Genomic DNA, 25,358 nt, shown 5'->3' with positions numbered 1-25,358 from the left:
GATGCTTACAGTGCTAAGGTTGCAGGTTTAGCTGCTGGAATGATGTGTATGGAGGCATGCATTTTGTGTTTACATCTTATATTTTTATGCTGTGAACCATTCTGAGATCTATGGAAGAAGGGCAATATGCAAATTTAATAAATGATGAAGATGATAGTAATAATAACAAACAGTGCTTTTTTTCTAGAAAATAGGTGGGGGAACTCACCGCAAAGTTCGTGCAGCGGCTAAATGTGTGATTAATAAACTCAAGCAGACAACGATCTGGATTAGAAATGGCCACTATGTACTTTACTGATTACAGATATAGTACGGCCTTTTCAGTAGTGGCCCCGACTTGGTGGAATGCTCTGTCACAAGAGACCAGGGCCCTGCGGGACTTGACATCTTTCCGCAGGGCCTGCAAGACAGAGCTGTTCTGCTCGGCCTTTAGTTTGGACTCAGTCTGACCCTCATGTTTCCCTCCCCTTATGGTCTTGATCTATGGGCTACTTTTAAAATGAGGCTGCATTTTAAATTGCATTTTAACCTGTATTTTAAATTGGTGTTTTTTTTCCTTTCCCTCCTATTATGTTTTTACTGTGATTTTATTGGTGTTAACCGCCCTGAGCCCAGCTCTGGCAGGGGAGGGCGGGATATAAATAAAATTTATTATTAATTATTATTATTATTATTATTATTATTATTATTATTATTGGATTTTTGGCTCAGGCATTGGGTGCATATCCTGTTCCAGCCCCTCCGGGTGGTGGTGGAGGAATTAATTATTTAATTTAGGAAAGGCAAGGGAACTCAGTTCCCCCGTGTTCCTGCTCAAACAACTCCTGCCCCCGATGATAAATATACAACAGCAACTGGCTTACCCAGCCTGGCTTTGCTTGGACGCGGTGAAGCGCCCTGCGGCAGAAGCTGCAGTCACGGAGCGGGGACGGTCCGGGCCGCAGATCAACGGGGAAAAGAGCCAGGGGTTGTTGTGCTGTATTGCCGTTTTCGTACCGCGCGCTCTCCATTCCCACGTGCAGCCGGACACGCAAGCGGCCCCGCCCTGCAACATTTCCTTCCTTCGCCATTGGCCGAGCCTTTCCCGCCTCGGCCCTCCCCCGCGTTCTAAGGGGCGTTCCCCCTCCCCGCCCCTGCCCCGCCCCCGCGCCCCGCCCCCGCGGTTCCTCCGTGGCCCGCCTCCGCCGCCCCGTTCCCCCGCCCGCCATTGGCCGAAGGGCCTCTCGGCGGCGGCCAATCGGGAGGAGCCTCGCCCTCTTTGTTGCCCGGGCCAATGAGCGGCGGCGGGGGCGGGGCGTCTCCGAGCTCTGGTTCTCCGGGTGGGAGAGAGGCTCGAGCAGGAAGGACGCGGCCGGCCACGCCGCTGACCCCTCCGCCGCGCCAGCCGTGAGTGCACCGAACCCCTCCTTCCTCCTCCTCCTCCCCCTTGCTCGCCCTCGGTCGCATTCACACGTTCAGCTGCCTTGGATCGCGAGCGTTCACGTGTCTGCTCATCCACACGGTCAGCTGCCTTGGATCGCGAGCGTTCACGTGTCTGCGCTGTTAAGGGGGAACGGTAGCAATAAGCGTCTGGGGAAAGGGTCTCTGCCCCGCAGGAGTTTGCAGTCAAAGTTTGATTTGGGGGGTTGAGTGTCAAGGCTCAGGCGCGACAGCAGCCACGTGCTTCAGAGGACCCTGGTCTCATTTTGTCTATGCAAGGTTTTGTGTGTGTGTGTGTTTTTATTATAAAGGGAGGGGGATAACTAGGTTGGATCCTGCTAGCACCTGCCGTTGTGATTCCTCCTTTCTCTAGCTCTCTGCCCCGTGCTTCTTAATGCAGCTTTAAGCCTCTATAGTTATGCTATTCTTATTACTACTATTTGAACTGATTTTAGAATGAAATGATTTTAGAATCTTGTATTATTTTACTGAGCTGCTCTGAGCCCGGCTTTGGCTGGGGAAGGCGGGATATAAATTATTATTATTATTATTATTATTATTACCAGTTTTTTTTCTCTGGGGGTACACGTACTCCTAAACATTTTGTGAATCTTTGTACTTACCGGTATGTCCATTTACTGAATTTATTTTTCCCGATTTGAACTATAAAATGGTGATTTTATGAGAGTACCCCTAAACCTTTTTTTATAGGAAAAAAAAGCACTGACTATTACTATTATTAATTTCTTTATTATCTGCTCTTTGCCCTAAGGTTCCAGGGCAGCTTGCAGTACAACTCTCTCCCTCTCACCTGCTGTTAGGCTTCTTTGTTTTCTTTTTAAGCTAGAAAGCTATGTTGCTCTCTGGCGCTGGTAGTTTCTCCCTGACAGAAACTCCCCAAAGCCTGCCTTCCTTTGTTAAATGGATGCTTTGCCTTCTCCACGCAGATGGATCCAAGGTGCCTCTCCACATGACGTTATTGTGGGAAGATTGTGAGCTTTCGCAAGCGGGTCCTGCGTTAAACTGAGCAGTCTTCTGGGTACCACAGCACCCTTTGTGATTGCACTAGACATCTAAAGGCAGCCCTGTTTGTTTTGTTTTGTTTATTCGTTTAGTCGTGTCCGACTCTTCGTGACCCCCTGGACCAGAGCACACCAGGCACTCCTGTCTTCCACTGCCTCCCGCAGTTTGGTCAAACTCATGCTGGTAGCTTCGAGAACACTGTCCCACCATCTCGTCCTCTGTCATCCCCTTCTCCTTGTGCCCTCCATCTTTCCCAACATCAGGGTCTTTTCCAGGGAGGCTTCTCTTCTCCTGAGGTGGCCAAAGTCTTGGAGCCTCAGCTTCAGGATCTGTCCTTCCAGGGAGCACTCAGGGCTGGTTTCCTTAAGAATGGAGAGGTTTGATCTTCTTGCAGTCCAGGGGACTCTCAAGAGTCTCCTCCAGCACCATGATTGGGGTAAAAATACCCAAATAACACTGATAGATGATTTTATTTACCCAGAACAATGCCTAGACAAAGAATGGGTTCCTCCTCCCTAGACAGACACCAAATGCATTTTGACCCCTCCCGGGGCAAGATCACCAAAACCCACACATGCACCCTCGACCGGTTTGATCAGTGGAAATGGCACACCTCCAGGTGCTACATAATGCCGCTCTGTATTTGTAAGTACTCGGTCGTTTAATCTAGCAGTGCATAAACTTTGGAACTCCCTGCCAATTGAGATCAAGGTGGTGACTTCACTGTACTCTTTTCGGCGCCTGCTAAAAACCATTCTTATTTAGACAAGCCTTTCCAGATGCTTAGAAAGTTGAGGGAATTTTAATCTCTTTTAGTTTTGTTAACTTTTGTATGTTTTAAAGCAGCGTTGCCAATTTGTCTTGATTTTAGTGTTTTATACAATGGAACCTCGGTTTTCAAATGTAATCCGTTCTTAAAGTCTGCTCAACTTCTGAAACATTTGAAAACCGAGGATTAAAGGTCTGTCAGCAAGTCCAATGGGGGAAATTGAGAAACGAGCCTCGGAAGCCATTCAACTTCTGAGGCGCATTCGAAAATGGAAGCATTCACTTCTGGGTTTTTCGCGTTCGGCTTCTGAAACGTTCGGCATCTGAGACGTTTAAAAACCGAGGTTTGGCTGTATTTTATAAACCACTTGGAGGGTGTTTGGTTTTGTTTATAGTCAAGCGGTACATGAATTTTATTAAATTAAATAAATAAACATGCAATCTTTCACCAAAGGTGAGCGTTGCGTGATCTCTATAGATGACCAGGTGGGGTGACCTGACCGACAATGGATGCAAAGCAGAGCAGTGTAGAGTGGGTTTTTGGTTTTGCTTTTTGGGGTTTTTCTTTAGAGCAGTGTATATTTAATTGCAGGGGTTTGGACTAGATGATCCTTGATGTCTCTTCCAACTCTACAATTCTCTGACCCTCTAATTTTTCTGACCCTCTTAATTCCCTTGCTTCTCCAGCTATTCTATCAACACTTCCTGATTCCTGCCTTATTCTGTGTTTACCACCTGTTCCCAGTTTTCCTCTCCAGACCCGAGCGATGTGGGGCGGTTTGTCTGTGAGGGTAGGAGTCGTCCTTTCCTCTGTGTGTGAAAAATAATCTTATCTACGTTGCCTGCAGAGCATCCTCCCCCCCCCCATCGAGGGTCTGGGGTCACTCCTGTTTCTGCATAGCTGTGTGTCCACCCCAGCTTTGTAACTATATCCACAAGGTCATGTATACCAGGCTTGGCTGCAGTCCAGATCTGGTTAACACCGTCTCTTTATGTCGCCAAACATCTTTTTCCTCCCCTGATTGTGTTACAAAACTCCTGTTAGATTTGGCCTGGAGACAGGCGATTGGTTTGAAGAGAGCTGAAAGCGGGTTGAAAGAGAGGAAGCTTTCCCCACGATGTGTAGACACGCTTACAGTCGTAGAATGGAGAGTTGAGGTACCGAGGGTCATCCATTCCGACCCCCTGCGATACAGAGACCTCAGCTGAAGCATCCAGGAGAGACGGCCACCCAACCTCTGCTTAAAAACCTCCCAAAAAGGAGGTAGAATGGCTCTTGCCTTCAGGAAGTTCTTCCTGATGCTCAATTAGAATCTCCTTCCTGGTCGTTGGAATCCAGCTGTCTGCTCCATCTTTCACGTGACAGCCCTTTAGATATTTGAAGATGGCTCTCATATCTCTTCCTCATATCTTCTCCAGCTCCCTCAACCGTTCCTCATCAGGCCTGGTTTCCGATATAACCAGTAGAATTCTACAGGATGGGGTCTTTGTTTGGGAAAACAGTCAAGATCCAAGGATCCCCAGAGGGTGGAGATGTCAGGCATCATCTTGGCGCCCAGGCATCGTCACTTGGTCGCAAAATGTGCCTGGCGCCTGGCTAACTTCAAACACTGCTTGCTGGTTGTGTTTGTGTGTGTATATACATTTATACCTTATGTTACGTCCGCTTCATGTTACGTTCTTTCAGGTTACGTCCCACAGTGACCCAGAAGTACCAGAAAGGGTTACTTCCGGGTTTCGCCACTCGCGCATGCGCAGAAGCACAAAATGATGTCACGCACATTCGCAGAAGCAACGAATCGCAACCCGCGTGCGCAGATGCGCCACTGCGGGTTGTGTTCTTTTCATGTTGCAAATGGGCCTCTGGAATGGATCCAGAGGTACTGCTGTACATATATATGACATACTGTTCCATGCATATTTTTGGAAATAAAGTTGGGGCCAGTTAGACATGGTGGTTTCTCCCCACCTTCTCTCTCTCTCTCTCTCTCTCTCTCTCTCTCTCTGCTGGAATATCATAGTTCTGGCATCACTGGGTGTGATCTCTTGAGTACATAGAGCGGCCTTCTTTCCCTCTATGCTAAGAGCCTGGCAAACAGTGACGGTCAGTTCCCCTTCTCTCTTGCAGAAGGATAAATCAGTTGCGTGCTGGGTAGGGGGACTTCAGTTTTAAAATGGAAGAACTATCTGATGGTAAGGGCCGTTCGTCAGTGGAAGCAGCTCCCTCATAAGGTTGTGGAGACAAAAAAAATTCCTTCCAGTAGCACCTTAAAGACCAACCAAGTTAGTTCTTGGTATGAGCTTTCGTGTGCATGCATACTTCTTCAGATACACTGAAACAGAAGTCACCAGACCCTTCTATATAGTGAGAAGGTGGGGAGGGGTATTACTCAGAAGGGTGGTGGGAATGGGTGATTGGCAGATAGCTGTGATGAGCCTGTTAACGACTCTTAACGACTGCAATAGGTCTTACAGGAAAAAGCAAGGGGTGAGAAGGTGAAAAATGGCTTTGTCATGTATAATGAGATAAGAATCCAATGTCTTTGTACAGACCAGGTCTCTCCATGGTTTTAAGTTTGGTAATAAGTTGCAATTCAACAGCTTCTCTTTCCAGTCTATTTCTGAAATTCCTTTGTAGTAAAACAGCTACTTTGAGATCTTGTATAGAATGTCCTGGGAGATTGAAGTGCTCTCCTACTGGTTTCTCTGTCTTGTGATTCCTGATGTCAGATTTATGTCCGTTTATTCTTTGGCGTAAGGTTTGGCCTGTTTGTCCAATATAGAGAGCTGAAGGACACTGTTGGCATTTGATGGCATAAACAATGTTAGACGATGAGCAATTAAATAGTCCCGAGATGGTATGTGTGATGTTGTTGGGGCCAGTAATGGTGTTGTCCGGGTGTATGTGGCAGCAAAGTTGGCATCTGGGTTTATTGCAGGCTCTGGTGCCAGTGTCCGTGTTAAGTCTGGTTGTAGTATTATTGTGGGTTAGGAGTTGTTTAAGATTGGGTGGCTGTCTGTAGGCAATGAAAGGTCTTCCTCCCAGAGCTTGAGAAAGAGAACTGTCATTGTCCAGGAGAGGTTGTAAATCTCTGATGATGCGTTGTACTGTTTTAACTTGGGAAATATATAGAAGGGTCCGGTGACTTCTGTTTCAGTGTATCTGAAGAAGTGTGCATGCACACGAAAGCTCATACCAAGAACTAACTTAGTTGGTCTTTAAGGTGCTACTGGAAGGAATTTTTTTTGTTTTGACTATGGCAGACCAACACGGCTACCTATCTGTAACTGGAACTATGGAAGGTTGTGGAGGTTTTTAAGCAGAGGTTGGGTGGCCACCTGCCAGGGATCCTTTAGCTATGACATTGCAGAGGGTTGGGCTGGATGACCCCTGGGGTTCCCTTCCAACCCTAGATTTCTATAAGCTTTCTTCTCAGCTCTTTTGCCTGACTCCAGGGGTGTGGGAATGGCTCACGTTAACCAGCACAGCCACCTTGGGTAGGGACAGAGGGTGCCAGTGTGTGTGTGTGCTGAATGAACCCTAAGGGGCAGTGGTGGTGTAGTGGTTAGAGTGTTTGGCTAGGACGTGGGAGAGCTGGGTTCGAATCCCTACTTGGCCATGAAGCCTTTGGTAATCCTCACAGAACTCTAGCCCAATGGTTGCCATTAATTTGATTTTGAATTGATTTTGAAATGAATTTATTTTAGACTGACGTGTTACATTTATTGGTGTTAACCTCTCTGAGCCTGGCTTTGGCTGGGGAGGGCGGGATATAAATAATTTTTTATTTTTATTATTATTTATTATTAAGCTCACTGGGTGACCTTGGGCTAAGTCACTGCCTCTCAGCCTGAGGAGTAATTGTGGGAGGCGAGAGCCCTGTATCCCACCTTGAGCTCCTAGGAGGAGAAGTTGGGATGGAAATGGAATAAAATAAATAAACACACTCCAGGTGCCCAGCTTTCTTTTTTAAGGGTAAGTCTCTAGGAGTGCCTGGCGTGCTCTGGTCCATGGGGTCACGAAGAGTCGGACATACTAAACGACTAAACAACAACAACAACTCTAGCGTTTATGATACCTAAAACGTCCAGACTCTGGTTGGTTGATTGGCACCTGTCTGTCTCCAGAGACGATGGAGTTTGCCTCCGTGGGTGAAGTCAAACCGCTGCATTAACAGTACCGACGTGACCTTTCCATGGTATTTACAGGTATACTGTATCTCAACAGGGAGGCTTTGTGTTGTTGTGGTTGTTGTGGCTAGTAAGCATTGATAGATTTCCTTGTTCAGGAAGCTAGATTCTTCTGTCTCTTCCTTTAAATTTGCCAAAGCGGCTGGTTTTTGCCCCTTCGCTTCCTGGTGGGTCCCGGACACCGTCCGCCATGGGCTTCTGCCAGCACAGAAAAGGAATGGGTGGGAGAGCTTGCAATCAGAGTGTACCCTATGCAGGCGAGGGTGTGCCAGGGCGGGCAAGATGCCAGCCTCTGCAGCCGATGAGCCGGCTGCCAGCCGGTTGTTGCTGATGTTGCTTTCGTCCTCTTTTGCTCCTGAATCTTCGCCGGAGATCTGGCTGGGATACCTTCGCCCAAGAGCTGAGCCAAACATTGGCTTTAATTTATTTTAAAGGGAAACAAACTCCGTTTCCCTTCCTTGCAAGGCTCTCTCTGTTCGCCTCTGGAATTTTTATTCTCTGCCGGGGAACAGCCCAGAATGCGCTGGCTGCAAAAGAGGGAATCGCCTTCGGAGGCAAGAGCAAACGTATCTGCAAGAGGAGCAAGGGGTCTGTGCACTGCCGGCGCTTTCTGGGTGTGAAATTTCTGTCTAGCTCACACGAGAAATCTGTGTTCTGGGAGTCATAGAAGGGTAGAGTTGGAAGGGTCACCTAGCCCTACAAAATTTACCGTATTTTTCGCTCCATAAGACGCAACTAGTTTTTAGAGGAGGAAAACAAGAGAAAAAATATTCTGAATGAAACAGTGGGTGTATGATTTTTGTGGTTCATGCTGTGGCCACAGACATGATATGTGATTTGACGGTGAGTTTGGGGTAGCCCAATGCAAAAATCCTGAGGATCCATGTGGATCAGTGCTTTGTAACCACGTTTTTGCACTATTGCGGCCCCACGAAACAGTGGATGCGTGATTTTTTTGGTGCAGGCTGTAGCCATGAACATGCTATGTGATCTGATGGTGAATTTGGGGTGATCCAATGCAAAAATCCTGAGGATCCATGGGCTTTTACCTCCCCCCTCCCAAGCAGCCTCCTTTATCGCTAGCGTCCCTTATCTCCCTCCTGATCACTTGCCGATCAGCTGCTCAGCGGCTTCATTTCAACACCCCTTTCCTTCTTTCTTTTTTTAAAAAACCCCACGACCTGCTTTTCGCCCCTGGACAATTCGGCTCCAGGGACTAACCATAAGACGCACAGACATTCCCCCTTACTTTTTAGGAGGAAAAAAGTGTGTCTTATGGAGCAAAAAATATGCTAGTCACATAGAAAGTGGGCATGATAGTGTTTGTAATTGACTCCTTGGGAAGTCCGCCTCTGAATCGAGCCAGGGAGTCTATATCCATCAGGCCTGCTGGTATCAGTTGTGACTCCTGCATTGCTTCCAACGCTGCAGTTCTATGACCAGTGTCTCACCCTTCAGTTTCATACAGTCATAGAATTGTTGGAAAGGGACCACAAGGATCGTCTCGCCCAACCCCCTTAGGACCCCTTTGCCCGGCGTGGTTCTCAAATCCACAACCCTGAGATGAAGGGTCTTAGGCTCTACCAACTGAGCTGTCAAGGTTTGATGGTTAATAGCTAGAATTCCTTCTCCTTGTCCTTCTTCCCAGTCTCCAGCGTCAAAAACAGCAGCCTGTGTGCAAGGAGGGGAGGACATTAAAACTAGATTATTTTTAGAGAAAACCTTTTTCCCGCCAGGTGACCTTGTTGAAGAGCTGGAAACAGAATAACCTCCTTTCTCTTTCTGTGCCAAATAAATGGAGCAGGTCCTGCTCATTTTAGGGTTTGCGCCGTCCGCAGAGCTTGGCGCTTGCCTCGCCTCTATCTCAGCTGAGTTTCTTTATTCTGTCAGAGGCATGCGAGGGTGTGGACTTCCATCATCATCATCATCAAACCTTTATTGGCATCCCTTGCAGAATAAATAGGCCAATGCGATCTCATCGCCATTTCAACAGTACAGTCATTTGCTAAAGGGAAGAAAAGGCGAGCGATCTATTTCACCTCTGTGGGTCTCCAGCAAGGACAGGGTCCTGTAGCGTACTTGGGCAGAAGAAAATCAAATAGAGGAACTTGGCTACTGCCTTGGTGAGCTCCTGGTCTCTCCCCTGTAATAAGAAGCGTATAACCTCTGTCTCTGGTTTCCATGTTGGGATACATAGGTGGTCTAAGAATTGTTGGTGGAGATCATAATATATTTTACATTTTTTTTTTAAAAAAAAATACATTTTTATTGATTTTTTAAAAAAAATATCAGTTCCAACAGTCATACAATGCATCTTCTCATCTTATACAATATTTTAGACTTCCGTCAACACCTCTGATGATTTTCCGTTCTTTATCACTTATTCTGCATTTCTTAATTTCTATATTACATTTAATTGTCCTTAACTATAATTCTCTTCGTAGTCTTACGTGCAGTATTTAAAATAATCCACTTTACAGAACTTCTTGCAGTCCTACTAGCGTAACCTGTTCATCACAATTACGTTCCAAATAGTTCATATATTTACTCCGGTCTTCTAAGAATCTCCGATCCTGCAGGTTTCAAATCCTTCCTGTTAATTTGTCTAATTCTGCATTCTCCATTTGCCGGTAATTCTTCTTGTTTCCAAATATATTTTACATTTAAGGGCCCTGTGAGCTGGAGTTTTCACCAGGTGAGCAACACATGGGCAGATCCTATCTCCTTCTGCCATACCCGCAAACCTACCCCTAAGGAGGATGGAAGGATTACAATTGAGCCTTGTTGTTTAGTTGTGTCTGCCTCTTCGTGACCCCCTGGACCAGAGCACGCCAGGCCCTCCTGTCTTCCACTGCCTCCCGCAGTTTGGTCAAACTCATGTTTGTAGCTTCGAGAACACTGTCCAACCATCTCGTCCTCTGTCGTCCCCTTATCAAGGTTCATGGTTCTTACATTCCAGGTTCCTATGCAATATTTTTCTGTCCAGCATTGGACTTTCCTTTCGCTTCCAGGCATATCCGCAACTGAGTGTCCTTTCTGCTTTGGCCCAGCCACTTCATCAGCTCTGAATCTACTTGTACTTGCCCTCCGCTCTTCCTCAGTAGCATGTTGGACGCCTTCCGACCTGAGGTGCTCATCTTCCAGCGTCATAACTTTTATATGCCTATTGTCTTTGTCCAAGGAGTTTTCTTGGCAGGGATACTGGAGTGGCTTGCCGGTTCCTGCTCCAGGTGGATCATGTTTGGTCAAAACTCTCCACTATGACCTGTCCATCTTGGGTGGCCCTGCATGGCATAGCTCATAGCTTCTCTGGGTTATTCAAGCCCCTTCGCCACGGCAAGGCAGTGATCCATGAAGAAGACAATTGAACCTAGCCAGCCAAAAAGCCCTTCTTTCTTGTGGGTTGAACAAAAATGGTAAATAATTAAGGTTAAATTCCTGGGCCCAGGAGACTCGAAAATAAAGAAGGGAACATGTTTCCCCCCGCAGCTGAGATGAGTTCCTGGCGGTCTATGTCCCACAGCCTATTTTAACATGGCCTTGGTGATTGGAAAAGCCACAGCACCCAGGAGATCTTCTGAAAGCCCAAGTGGCCGTAACTTTGTGCAAAACAGTTGTAGCCCTGGGGAAGGGCAGGGGTCTGACAGTGAGACAGTGGACTTTCGGTGAGATGTTTTTGGTTCCTGGAGCCCTCGCCTCCCGTTTGTGCAAAAGCATTCCTCATGTGCGAAGTTGCCTTTCGTGTCCTGATGGATGGAAGTGAGACGATGCTGTTGCCGTGGCAACGGAAGCGACGATGACGACATGCCTGGAAACCTTCTTCGAACTTTGAAGGTTTGGTGAGGGTGGCAGCTGCGCCTTTTCTCAATTCAAAACTTCTGCAAGCTCCTTGAGGCAGGGACCTTTCTCTTGGGAATGGTGTTCCGTGTTTGCATCGATGGTGATGCATGGCTTAATAAAAAAACAGTCCATACATGCCGTGATCTGGGGGGGCGGTCCCAGGAAAAGCTTCCCTCTGCAGAATCAGGTGTTAACATATGTCTGACTTTCTAAACTGGATGTCCTGCTATAAAATACCGTATTTTTTGCACCATAACACTCACTTTTTTCCTCCTAGAAAGTAAGGGGAAATGTCTGTGCGTGTTATGGAGCGAATGCCTGCGGGTGGCAGGGGGGGATCTGCTACAGTCGTGAGCAGAGGATCCATGGTTCCCCTTCCTTCCCTCCTCCGTGGTTACAAAGCATGGATCCACATAGATCCTCAGGATTTTTGCATTGGGCTACTCCAAACTCACTGTCAGATCACATGTCTGTGGCCACAGCATGAACCACAAAAATCATATATCCACGATTTCATTTAGAATATTTTTTTCTTGTTTTCCTCCTCTAAAAACTGTGTGCGTGTTATGGTCTGGTGCGTGTTATAGAGTGAAAAATACGGTAGGTATAATGTGCCGCCAAGTGGGGCAGAACTTTACCCTCTCCCTCCCCCCAGCTCAGTTATTTAAGCTTTCCCACAGGAAATTTTCCATTTCGTAAGGTAAACAACAAAAGGGTGCAATTGCAAATAAAGATTAATCAAGATATTATTAGGCGAGTTTCCAAGTTTTTCCGTTGGCTTACTAAATGCAAGTAAGTAAACATGCTAACTTAGATCACTCTTGAGAATATCATTTATCTGCACATTCTGAAAGATTTTCAGGAACCAAAAATTCATTCTCTGAGCAGGAGCAGTGAACACTTTATGGTGAATTGTTGCAGCTTGCCTTCGCTTACCCCGTCCCCATTGTCCTGCTCACAGTTGTGAAGAATATTCCTTCGTTATGAATAGTCCGTATCAACGTTAAGAAAAAGAGGTCGGAATAAGCCATACGGTGGAAGCTCAGTTTTTGAACGGAATCCGTTCTGGAAGACCGTTCGGCTTCCGAAAAGCGTTCGAAAACCGAAGCAATTGCTTCCAGGTTTTCAGTGTTCGAAAGCCAAAATGTTCGACTTCCGAGACGTTCAAGAACTGAGGTTCCATTATATGTGAAGTGTCCCTGTTCCAAGTGACTTTCTTCTTTAAGTTCTCAAAGCTCTTAGCCTGGCTCAAGGCTGCCCTCTGATCCAGATATTTAACTGAGAATCAGTCACAGTCAGTACATCATTTGAAAGGTAAGACCAGGGGTCAGTAGACTTTTTCAGCAGGGGGCACCACGGTCCACCGTCCCTCAGACCTTGTGGGGGGCCCGGACTATATATTTTTTTGGGAGGGGAAATGAACGAATTCCTATGCCCCACAATAACTCAGAGATGCATTTTAAATAAAAGCACACATTCTACTCATGTAAAAACACCAGGCAGGCCCCACAAATAACCCAGAGGTGCATTTCAAATAAAAGGACACATTCTACTCATGTAAAAACACGCTGATTCCCGGACCGTCCGTGGGCCGGATTGAGAAGGTGACTGGACTGGATCCGGCCCCTGGGCCTTAGGTTGCCTACCCATGGGTAAGACATTGGAGGTATCTGGCCCCAAAATGGCTACTAGACGTTCTGTTTTGGCTTCTGTAACCTTTGTTTAAGGAGCGATTTGTCGCCCAGCTTATATATTGATGAGTTTCTAACACTGCTGTCTCCCTGCTCCGCTCAACCGCATGGCTTCAAAATCCCCATACATTTTGCATGACGTCATGCGCAGCGCCAAGGCAAGCATGCACCCTGCACCCTTTGCTGCCTTCTGGAAGTCGGTTGTCCTTTGACGTCTCTTGTCTGGCTGCCACCCCTGGATTCCCTGCCTACCTGGGAAATAGAGGATTTAGTGGGGCAGGTGGGGGCTGCCTTTTCTGCTTACGTTTCCCAAGTACAGTAATGCACAACATTCCCTGCACCCCAACATGACGGTGACAAGATTATCGTGCTTGGCTTCGTGCCAGCTGCATGAGACAGGGCAGGATTTGGTCTGCCGCAGACTGTTGGAAGGCAGCGATTAAATTCTCCCACACTGTCTCTGCAAGACAAATTAGTACCCTAAATAAACTCGGCTGTGTGTGTGTGTGTGTGTGTGTGTGTGTGCGCAGAGCAGGCTTTCATGGTTCTGCTGCCGATGACGGAAATCTAGCAGCTTGATCCTGTTAGGGTCTGCTCTGAATGCTAAGCAGCGGGCAAAATGGATTTTTCAAAATCTCCTTTTGAAAAGGATAACTTTCCGATATGGAAGGAAGCTGGGAACTTGTATCCTCTAAATCTGTAAGCTCTTTTCAAAGACAGAAGGCATGGAATCTTTAATGCTTTCTTTGTGTTGGCTACAGGAATTGGTGCAAAGGGGAATGAATTATTGGGTTTAAAATTCTATTTCCATTCTCCACCCCAAAGACATGGAGCTCTTTGCCAGAAGTCTCATTGGGCTTATTTGGCTGGCGTGAAATTTTTTGGGTACAGCTGAAGGGACCGGTCTGATTCTGCTCCTTGCACTTAACATTTCTCCCTTTATCTTTTAAAGTTTGTGCCAGGGTAGTATTTTCCCATGTTGCTAAAACTCACGGACCTCCAACGAATCTCAGCGCAGGAAGATTTCAGGGCAGACAAGACGAAATACTTCCTCACGCAGGGCACAGTTAAACTATGGAACTCCCTGCCACAGGAGGCAGTGCTAGCCAAGACCCTAGGTGGTTTTGAAAGAGGATTGGGCAAATTCATGGAGATTTAGGCCTCTGAATGCCCTCCGCTGGGAATTGTTAGTGGGGAGAATACAGTAATCTTGAATTCAGGTCCTGCTCTTGAGTTTCCTGCGGGGAGGTGATTGGCCACTGAGAGAACAGGATGCTAGACTATCCCCACAGTGACTCAGTGGGTCAGTTTGCATGGCTGTTCACCAGAAGGTTGGTGGTTCAAGTCCACCCAGGGACAGGAATTCTGCATTGCAGGGGGTTGGACTAGATGACCCGTGGGGCCCCTTCCAGCTCTACAATTCTGAGATTCTCTGACCTACAGCTGGGTGGTCAACAATGTCTAGGCAACACGATGACCATGTACATACGCAATAGACAATCTTTATAGAATATGATGTCCAACACTGAGCAGTGATTCCGCATATTGACTTCTGTTTCGTAAAATTGTTCATCAGCATGGTGGGAAGTTATAGAATTAGAATCATAGAATCATAGAGTTGGAAGAGACCACAAGGGCCATCGAGTCCAACCCCCTGCCAAGCAGGAAACACCATCAGAGCACTCCTGACATATGGTTGTCAAGCCTCTGCTTAAAGACCTCCAAAGAAGGAGACTCCACCACACTCCTTGGCAGCAAATTCCACTGTCAAACAGCTCTTACTGTCAGGAAGTTCTTCCTAATGTTTAGGTGGAATCTTCTTTCTTGTAGTTTGGATCCATTGCTCCGTGTCTGCTTCTCTGGAGCAGCAGAAAACAACCTTTCTCCCTCCTCTATGTGACATCCTTTTATATATTTGAACATGGCTATCATATCACCCCTTAACCTCCTCTTCTCCAGGCTAAACATGCCCAGCTCCCTTAGCCGTTCCTCATAAGGCATCGTTTCCAGGCCTTTGACCATTTTGGTTGCCCTCCTCTGGACACGTTCCAGTTTGTCAGTGTCCTTCTTGAACTGGGGTGCCCAGAACTGGACACAGTACTCCAGGTGAGGTCTGACCAGAGCAGAATACAGTGGCACTATTACTTCCCTTGATCTAGATGCTATACTCCTATTGATGCAGCCCAGAATTGCATTGGCTTTTTTAGCTGCCGCGTCACACTGTTGGCTCATGTCAAGTTTGTGGTCAACCAAGACTCCTAGATCAGTGTTTCCCAACCGGTGTTCCGCGGCACACGAGTGTGCCGTGAGACGTTGCCTCGTGTGCCGCGAGATGCCTGGAGGGAGGCGGGCGAGTCGGGCGGCGAGAGGCGGGGCGGCGGTGGCGAGGAGAGGCCGCGCCTCCTGCTGCTGCCTGGCGCTCCTCCTCGCAGCCGGCAGCGCTGCCTGGGCGCCTCCGCGCGACTCTGCCTCGCTGGGTTTGGTCTCCCAGCAGAGACGGGTCACACGCGCCCCTCCCTCCCTCCCTCAGCCTGCGCGGAGGGAGAGCCAGAGAGAGGCATCGCTCCTGCGCGGCGGGAGAGGGAGCAGCCGGAGCGATGCCCCAAACGAACGCATGGGACCGGAGGGGAAATCCTCTCCGAGGCGGATTGAGCGCAGCTGAGAGAAGCCTTTCGAGGAGCTGCCGTGTCCCCTGGAAACCCCCTTCCCAGCTCTGCCTCAGCCGCCGCCGCCTCAGTTGCCGCCGTCCCTCAGTCCCTCGCTCTGCTGCCTCCTCCCACCCCCAAAGCTTGGAGGTTCCCCAGCAAGGGGGAGGGAAAAAACTTTCACTTTTGTGCGTCCCTCCCGGCGTGACGCTGCGCGCTGACGTCACGGGGCGGGGCTTTAATGGTGGTGTGCCGCGAGATTTTTTTTCAGTAAACAGGTGTGCCGTTGCCCAAAAACGTTTGGGAAACACTGTCCTAGATCCTTTTCACATGTACTGCTCTCAAGCCAGGTGTCACCCATCTTGTATTTGTGCCTCTCATTTCCCCCCCCCAAGTGCAATACTTTACATTTCTCCCTGTTAAAATTCATCTTGTTTGTTTTGGCCCAGTTCTCTAATCTGTCAAGGTCATTTTGAAGTGTGAATTGCTTTATAAACCCATCTTATTTTGAATGAATGTATATAAATGAAAATATCAAATGCTGGGGAACAGTGCTCATGTCAGATGCTGACAAAGAATTCCACGAAACAGTTCCCAGTGCAAATTATTCTAATTCTGCAGAGGGAAATTTTCTAGCAAACACTAAATGCTAAAACCCCAGAAAGGTTCTTGCTTGTCCCACTGAGTAAGATGCAATTGCTCTCAGGAAACGTATAGAGTTGGATTTTTATTTTTAGTATAACAGAGCAGTTTAGTTACTGTTTGGAAAGTAATTCCTTTCTGCTATATTGAATGCTAACAGCACACACTGGGTGGAAGCTGCCCAATTTCTTCTTGGTTGTCCTAGGGAGATAAACACCAATTTGTCTAGTTGTCCTGAAAGTACATAGAAAACTGGACAGGTGAGGTGGGGATGCACTTTTAACCTTAAATTGTGGTGCCCAGAAGTGGACACAGGACTCCAGGTGGGCTTTAACCAGTTCAGAATAGAGAAGGACCCATAAAAAAGCCCAATGTTCAATTATTATATTTGGTTACCATAAGAACGAAAGAGGGAGCTTGCAGGATCAGGCCCATGGCCCCTCCAAGTCCAGCATCCTCTTCTCACAGTGGCCAACCAGATGCCCCAGTGAAAAACCCGCAAGCAGGATTCGAACACAAGAGCCCTCTCCTCCTCCATGAATTTGTCTAATCCTCTTTTAAAGCCACCCGAATTACTATCCATTGCTGCATCTTGTGGGAGGGAGTTCCACAGTTTAACCAGTTGCTGCATGAAAGAAGAGCTTCCTTTTCTGTGTCCCGCATCTTCCAATACTCAGCTTCATTAGACGCCCACAAGTCCCAATGTTGAAAGAGGAGGAGAAAAATATTTCTTTGTTCGCTTTCTGCATGCCTCTGAAGGACCAGGTGCGCAGCCTGGGAGTCATTCTGGACTCACAACTGTCCATGGAGGCGCAGGTCAGTTCTGTGTCCAGGGCAGCTGTTTACCAGCTCCATCTGGTACGCAGGCTGAGACCCTCCTTGCCCGCAGACTGTCTCACCAGTGTGGTGCATGCTCTGGTTATCTCCCGCTTGGACTACTGCAATGTGTTCTCTCTGGGGCTACCTTTGAAGGTGACCCAGAAACTACAACTAATCCAGAATGTGGCAGCTAGACTGGTGAATGGGAGCGGCCGCCGAGACCACAAAACACCGGTCCTGAGAGACCTACATTGGCTCCCAGTCCGTTTCCGAGCACAATTCAAAGGGTTGGGGCTGACCTATTCTGACCTTGGCCCCATATACCTGAAAGAGTCCACCCCGGACACTGGGGTTCAGCTCCGAGGGCCTTCTGGCCATTCCCTCCCTGCAAGAAGTGAGGTTGCAGGGAATCAGGCAGAGGGCCTTCTCGGTAGTGGCGCCCACCCTGTGGAACGCCCTTCCATCAGATGTCAAGGAAATAAACAACTGAGCTTTAGAAGACATCTGAAGGTAGCCCTGTTTAGGGAAGCTTTTAATATTTGACGAATCATTGTATTTTAATATTCTGCTGGAAGCTGCCCAATGGCTGGGGAAACCCAGCCAGATGGGCGGGGTATAAATAATAAATTATTACTATTATGCCACATGTAATTTTATAAGCGGCTGTCGTGTCACCTCTATGGCCTCTTCTCTAAGCTCAAAAGTCCCAATCATTACGACGTTCCTTTGCAGGGGAGCTGCTCCATCATCTACGCAGTTCTTGAGATTTTACACGCACCACGTAGACCCAATTCTGTTTTCTGTCTCGGTGGCTTCCGGGGCTGAGCCAGGACTTGTGGCGCTGCGGCAGCTGCAGCCATTGCGTTCCCCGCGAAGCAAGCACAGACCAAACGGAAAGCCCCCCCCCCCCAAAGCCTAGCCTGGCATTATACATTCAGCGAGGAGGGGAGCAGGAGAAATGGCTGCGATCTTTCAACGCACAAAAGCACAGCAACGGCTATAACCCCTTATGTCTGCACCATTTTGGCAGAGGGATGTGGTTAGTGAAAAAGGCATTATATAGTCTGGCGGCTGAGAGCCAAGCCCTGGGGTGTTTCGGCTTTTAAAGAGCTCTCTTCCTAATGGAAATGGGCTCGGTAAATAATATTTCCACGAGGAGGGAAAGGGCGGGGGGAGAGAAATCTATTTAGTGTTCAGCGTAGTAAGATGGAGGAAAGCAGCTGTTGGAGAGACAGCAAACACACAGAGTTGCCCCATTTGTTTTTTTAAAAAACCCAGGTACACAAAGCCAAGTTTGAGCCATGGTGGTGGTGAGTCTGTGGCCCGCGGCTCTAATTTGGCCCAACCAGAGATCTAATTTGGCTTGCAAGGCTGTTTTCCCCAAACCACAACCCAAACCTGCCTTCCCACACCTGAGATCATCAGGTGCAGGGAAGGTCGTAAGGAGAATAGGCCATTTAAGACCTTCAAAAAGTTAAAATACTGTTGTTTAGTCGTTTAGTCATGTCCGACTCTTCGTGACCCCATGGACCAGAGCACGCCAGGCACTCCTGTCTTCGTTAAAATACTAGTAAGCTCAAAACAGTTTTAAAACTCGCAATAAACTAAGAGCAGATTAAATATCCGGGTAAGCTCATCTAGAGGGACGCAGGTGGCGCTGTGGTCTAAACCACAGAGCCTAGGACTTGCCAATCAGAAGGTCGGCGGTTCGAATCCTCATGACGGGGTGAGCTCCCGTTGCCTCGGTCCCAGCTCCTGCCAACCTAGCAGTTCGAAAGCACATCAAAGTGCAAGTAGATAAATAGGTACTGCTCTGGCGGGAAGGTAAACAGCATTTCCGTGCGCTGCTCTGGTTTGCCAGAAGCGGCTTAGTCATGCTGGCCCCATGACCCGGAAGCTGTACGCCGGCTCCCTCGGCCAGTAAAGCAAGATGAGCACTGCAACCCCAGAGTTGGCCACGACTGGACCTAATGGTCAGGGGTCCCTTTACCTTTAAGTCTAAACAGGAATGCTTTTGGTGTCAGCAGCCATGAAATTAAAAGACGCCTGCAATGACAAACCTAGACAGCATCTTAAAAAGCAGAGACATCACCTGGCCAACAAACGTCCGTACAGTGGTACCTCGGGATAAGTACTTAATTCTTTCTGGAGGTCCGTTCTTAACCTGAAACTGTTCTTAACCTGAAGCACCACTTTAGCTAATGGGGCCTCCTCCTGCTGTCGCGCCGCCGCTGCATGATTTCTGTTCTTATCCTGAAGCAAAGTTCTTAACCTGAAGCACTATTTCTGGGTTAGTGGAGTCTGTAACCTGAAGCGTATGTAACCTGAAGTGTATGTAACCCGAGGTACCACTGTATAGTTAAAGCTATGGTTTTCCCAGTAGTGATGTATGGAAGTGAAAGCTGGACCATAAAGACGGCTGATCGCCGAAGAATTGATGCTTTTGGATTATGGTGCTGGAGGAGACTCTTGAGAGTCCCATGGACTGCAAGAAGATCAAACCTCTCCATTCTGAAGGAAATCAGCCCTGAGTGCTCACTGGAAGGACAGATCCTGAAGCCGAGGCTCCAATACTTTGGCCACCTCATGAGAAGAGAAGACTCCCTGGAAAAGACCCTGATGTTGGGAAAGATGGAGGGCACAAGGAGAAGGGGATGACAGAGGACAAGATGGTGGGACAGTGTTCTCGAAGCTACCAGCACGAGTTTGACCAAACTGTGGGAGGCAGTGGAAGACAGGAGTGCCTGGTGTGCTCTGGTCCATGGGGCCACGAAGAGTCGGACACGACTAAATGACTAAACAACAACATGATGGGAGCACCAACATGCAGTCCCGACCTCTAAACTCCAGATGCCAAACAGACGCAAGTCCTAGGCTCTGTGATTTAACCTGCAGCGCCACCCGCGTCCCTGACCAGCAGATACTGGGGATCAAGTTGCAGCCTAGTGGGGCAAACCTGTAGGGTGTTGACTCGGATGTGGTTCCCTTTGCGTGCAATGGGGGCTTCTGGAAGGCAAGCTTGCCTCTAGGATTGCAGCCTTTGCCTCAAAGGTGATTTTCCCTAATCCCTTCCTTTTCTTGCTAATCCCGTAAGACCCTAAGTCAGCACAATCCTTTCCCTGTATGTTCATTCATTCCCTCCCTCCCTCCCTCTCTTCCAAGCACAAACAATCTATTTTGCTCTGCCATTTTGGGGAATGCTAGAAATGTGGTTAGTTTTTATTCCCTGTGTTTTAAAGCCCTATGTGGCCTAGGACCCATGTACCTATGGGACTGCCTCTCCTGGTCTGCCCCGCGGAGGACCTTAAGGTCCACAAATGACAATACTTTGGAGGACCCAAGTTGCAAGGTAGTTAGATTGATCTCAACTAGGGCCAGGGCCTTTTCAGTACTGGCCCCGACGTGGTGGAACGCTCTGTCCCAAGAGACTAGGGCCCTGCGGGTCTTGACATCTTTCTGCAGGGCCTGCAAGACAGAGCTGTTCTGCCTGGCCTTTGGTTTGGATCCTTATGTTTCCCTCCCCATATGGTCTTGATCTATGGGCTACTTTTAAAATGAGGCTGCATTTTCAATTGCATTTTAACCTGTATTTTAAATTGGGGTCCCCCCCCATTATGTTTTTATTGTAATTTTACTGGTGTTAGCCGCCCTGAGCCCGGCTCTGGCTGGGGAGGGCGGGGTATAAATATTATTATTATTATTATTTCTCTGTGCATAAAATGCACGTGTGATGATAACACGAAAAAATATTCCTGGAGTTCACCTTGATTTCAGGTTTTGGGATCCCTCTTCCTCACCTTTCTGCACCTGCCCTTGATTCACCTTGAGCTCTTCTGAAAGCAGGATTCGAGCCATATGCGATGCTGCCTTATACAGTGCTGGCCGTCCAGGGCATGGGTAGGCAAACTAAGGCCCGGGGGTCGAATCCGGCCCAATCGCCTTCTCTCCCCCCCCCCTTTTTTTAAAAAATAATTTTTTTTAAAGATTTTTTCTTTACAAATTAATCCACACAACCATGTTTTCAAATTTCCAGTTTTTGTACTTCCACCAGCTCCTCCACCAATCATCCATTTTTCCTATCTTCACGCATTTTCTATATATAATATTGCCCATTAGTATTATCCTTTCATCTCTGTTTCTTTTTTACAATACACCTTAAACTATCACAAAACCTCTTTAAAGCCCACTAGCGTTGTCTGTTCATCACATATGTTTTTCAGATAATCCGTAAACTTTCCCCAGTCCTCAATGAATTTGTGATCCCTGGCCCAATCGCCTTCTCAATCCGGCCCACGGACGGTCCGGGAATCAGCGTGTTTTTACATGAGTAGAATGTGTGCTTTTATTTAAAATGCATCTCTGGGCTTATTGTGGGGCATAGGAATTCATTCATTCCCCCCCCCAAAAAAATGTAGTCCGGCCCCCGAAAGACCTGAGGGACAGTGGACTGGCCCCCTGCTGAAAAAGTTTGCTGACCCCTGGTCCAGGGTCTCAGTTAGCAAGTAATGGCCAGTGTCAGACACCCATGGGAGTTTTCCTGTGCAGATTAGGATCATTTCCCTCTTGCGTTCAAAAATAAAATAAAAATGAGAGTGATCTGATTTAGCTTGCGTGTTTCCTGAATGCAAGGAAGAAAGAGCTAAGCTGTCAAGCCTGAATAAATAAATAAATTTTCCGCTCTGCATCACTTGATGTCCAGGGATTGAACCTGAGGGGTTCTGCAAGCCAAGTAGCTGCTGTGTCTCTGAGCTATAGTCCTCTCTGCCTGGAAAAAAAATGGATATTTCTTCGATTTCTCCCTCCCATCCTCCCATCTCCATTTCTCAGTCAGACACCCATCTGTTTGAAGGCCATGGGGGGTGAGCTGCCTGAGTCTTGCCAGTAAAATTACTGAATTGCAGGTAGGGATGGTTTCGAAAAAAAGGGAATGTAGACATGCTGCTGACAGTAGACTGGAGATCCATTCTTTTCTTGATGGGGGGAAAAACAAAACCCAAAACTCTTTGAAGGAACAAAGCAAACAGCGCTTTATTGAGAGCAAGCCCCCTGAGTTCGGTCTTGTGGAGCCCTTCCTTTTAATTTTATGTGGTTGCATTCCTGAAAATGCAATATATCATAGTTAAAATAAAGAAAAGAAAATGTCTCCGCCACCCACCCCATTGTAACAGATGGCATGAGAACAGCCCCGATTTAAAACACTACTGTAAAAGCCTGTGTGAATTCATGTTTTGTCGCTTTTATTATTAGTATTAATATTCTGGGGGTGGAGACACTCCTTCAGGTATAGGGAAGAAACTTGCAATCAGTTAATTCTTGGCAGAGGAATTTTTTATGCTTGCAGGTTCTTTGTTCCACAGGACTTTCTGACTCCCAGAATGGGTTCCTCAGACGTTAGAGTTCATCGGCCCCTTGATAATAATAATAATAATAATAATAATAATAATAATAAAAAAATATTTATTGATGAGCTCATAAAGTTGTTGTCGACACCAACCCAAGTTTTTTAGGAACGTAAATGTAATCAAAAGTCAAGAAACATGTTCAGGGGAGGGCAACCAAGGTGACCCAGGGTCTGAAAACCAAGCCTTATGAGGAACAGTTGAGGGAGTTAAGTATGTTTAGCCTGGAAAAGAGGAGGCTAAGAGGAGATTTGAGAGCCAGCTTCAAATATCTGAGGGGCTGTTGCACTACAGTTCTATGATTCTATAATCAACATTTGCTAATCATCATTCATCATTATTAGAAATCGTAGAATTCGAGTACAATAAGGAATATTGTTACATAATGGAATCATCTTATTAAATGCAGAGGGTCCTCACTGGCGAGGGACGTGCACTCTGCACATGCCCACGCTCTTTACTTCTGAGGCTGATAATTCCTAGTGAAATCTTTCACGTCCGTGGCGTTAGAAGGGGCCCCAAGTGTCATCTTGTGCAGCCCCCCCAAAGTGTAAGAATTGCAGCTAAATAATCCCTGAGAGACGGCACTCCAGCCTCTATTTGAAAACCAGACATGGCTCTCACTGCCAGGAAGTTCTTCCTAACGTTTAGACGGAATCTCCTTTCGTTGCAAATAAATTGGCTATTTTTTTAAAAAAAAGGTGCTGCGACGTGATTCTTTGTTTTCTGCTAGAGACCGACACAGGCGCCCATCTGGAAGTTGCTTCCCAATTCAGCTCCAAAGGACTTTTGGGCCTGACGTGCTTTAAAAGGACATTTCCTCCTCCTCTGGAGGATGAGCAGAACCAGATGGTCCCAGGCTGGGGGAGAAGTTGGCCCAGGGCCTGATGGTTCTGCCAAATCGCTGGAGGGGACGATGGGATCCGGATTGGAGTGTGCTCAGGGCTCCCTCCCCCGATGCTCCTGGACTGGGAATGGGATCAGGGTAGGCTGGGATCTGTTGGTGGATCTCTGGGTAATTTGTAGCAGATCTGCATATAATTCTTGTTCACAGCAGGGAGTCATTCTGGACTCACAGCTGTCCATGGAGGCGCAGGTCAGTTCTGTGTCCAGGGCAGCTGTCTCCCAGCTCCATCTGGTACACAGGATGAGACCCTCCCTGCCCGCAAACTGTCTCGCTAGAGTGGTGCATGCTCTGGTTATCTCCCGCTTGGACTACTGCAACGTGCTCTGTGTGGGGCTACCTTTGAAGGTGACCTGGAAACTGCGGTTAATCCAGAATGCAGCAGCTAGACTGGTGACTGGGAGCGGCCGCCGAGACCACATAACACTGGTCCTGAGAGATCTGCATTGGCTCACAGTACGTTTCCGAGCACAATTCAAAGTGTTGGTGCTGACCTTTAAAGCCCTAAACGGCCTCAGCCCAGTATACCTGAAGGAGCGTCTCCACCCCCATCATTCTTCCCGGACACTGAGGTCCAGCGCCGAGGGCCTTCTGGCGGTTCCCCCCCTCTGAGAAGTGAGGTTACAGGGAACCAGGCAGGGGGCCTTCTTGGTAGTGGCGCCCGCCCTGTGGAACACCCTCCCAGCAGATGTCAAGGAAATAAACAACTATCTGACTTTTAGAAGACATCTGAAGGCAGCGCCGTACAGGGAAGCTTTTAATGTTGATTGCTGTATTGTGTTTTTAATATTCAGTTGGAAGCCCTGCCTGATGGGCGGGGTATAAATAATAAATTATTATTATTATTATATAACTTGATTTAAAACAACAAACATGCAGGTGCAGTCATCTTTCCCCCAATGCGGGATTCGAACCCACTACCCAGAGATTACGCGTCTCATGTTCTACCAACTGAGCTGCCCCCGTCTAGTAGCCCTCAATGGCAACGTTCATAACTCCCATTGTTCTTGGCGCATTTTGCGATGGGAAATGTCAATAGTGCAAGCAGTTTTTGAGCTCTGGGCGCAGGACTGGGCCTAAGATTTGAGATTAAAACTGCAGCGTGGAAGGAAAAGACGACCTTTTTCTGCCTCCGCGCTTCTGCTCTCTGAAGACTGCAGAAGTTAGAGAAGGGGAAGGTCTAGGCCGGGGCTGACCAACAAGTCGATCACAATCTACTGGTCGATTGCAGAATGTTCCCATGGTTGATCCTGGTCGATCTTGGGACCCCCAACCACTTTTTCAATAATAAAAAATTGCTCAACAGCTTTGCTGCTTCCTCTTCTCAACAACTCTGATCAGTAACTTAAAGGTAAAGGGACCCCTGACCATTAGGTCCAGTCGTGGCCGACTCTGGGGTTGCAGCACTCATCTCGCTTTATTGGCCGAGGGAGCCGGCGTACAGCTTCCGGGTCATGTGGCCTGCATGACTAAGCCGCTTCTGGCGAACCAGAGCAGCGCACGGAAACGCCGTTTACCTTCCTGCCAGAGTGGTACCTATTTATCTACTTGCACTTTGACGTGCTTTCCAACTGCTAGGTTGGCAGGAGCAGGGACCAAGCAACGGGAGCTCACCCTGTGGCGGGGATTCGAACCGCCGACCTTCCGATCGGCAAGCCCAAGAGGCTCAATGGTTTAACCCACAGCGCCACCTGCATCTGATCAGTGGTACCCCCGAAAAGCTCAACAACTTTGGTCAATACAATGGGCATATTACTGCCAGTTTTTTTTAATTTTTAGTTGGAATAGATCGCAGTCTCTTGGAAGCTGGGCACCCCTGGACTAGACCATGTGAAACATGAGCATAATATTTTAGCTGCAGGTCATTCATTTTCAGCTTTGCATTTTTGTTCTTAAAAAAGAATGCCCCCATTTCGTTGTTGCACCCATAACCTTGGTTTAAGGTGCCCTTTAGCTCCTAGCTTTCATATCTCGGTTTCTAACATGGCTCAGTAGCCCTTGCCCTCTATGAATTTGC

At 47.7% G+C, this 25,358-nt stretch overlaps 1 protein-coding gene and 1 long non-coding RNA gene across 2 annotated transcripts in view; both read left to right on the top strand.

The window, feature by feature from the left end:
• LOC309377861 overlaps window positions 1-25,358 on the top strand; it is a 176,086-nt gene that overhangs the window by 80,800 nt on the left and 69,928 nt on the right. The window lies entirely within an intron of this gene.
• ADISSP (adipose secreted signaling protein) overlaps window positions 1,252-25,358 on the top strand; it is a 66,486-nt gene continuing 42,379 nt past the window's right edge. The window contains exon 1 of the mRNA XM_081925475.1: window positions 1,252-1,386. The gene's annotated coding sequence lies outside the window, so the exon portion shown is untranslated. The remainder of the gene's footprint in view (window positions 1,387-25,358) is intronic.

The sequence above is a fragment of the Podarcis melisellensis genome, assembly GCF_964234715.1.
Source record: "Podarcis melisellensis genome assembly, chromosome: 9".
In the NCBI taxonomy this organism is placed as follows: Eukaryota; Metazoa; Chordata; class Lepidosauria; order Squamata; family Lacertidae; genus Podarcis; species Podarcis melisellensis.
Note: the sequence above shows the minus strand (reverse complement) of the source record. Positions and strands in the feature narration are given on the sequence as shown.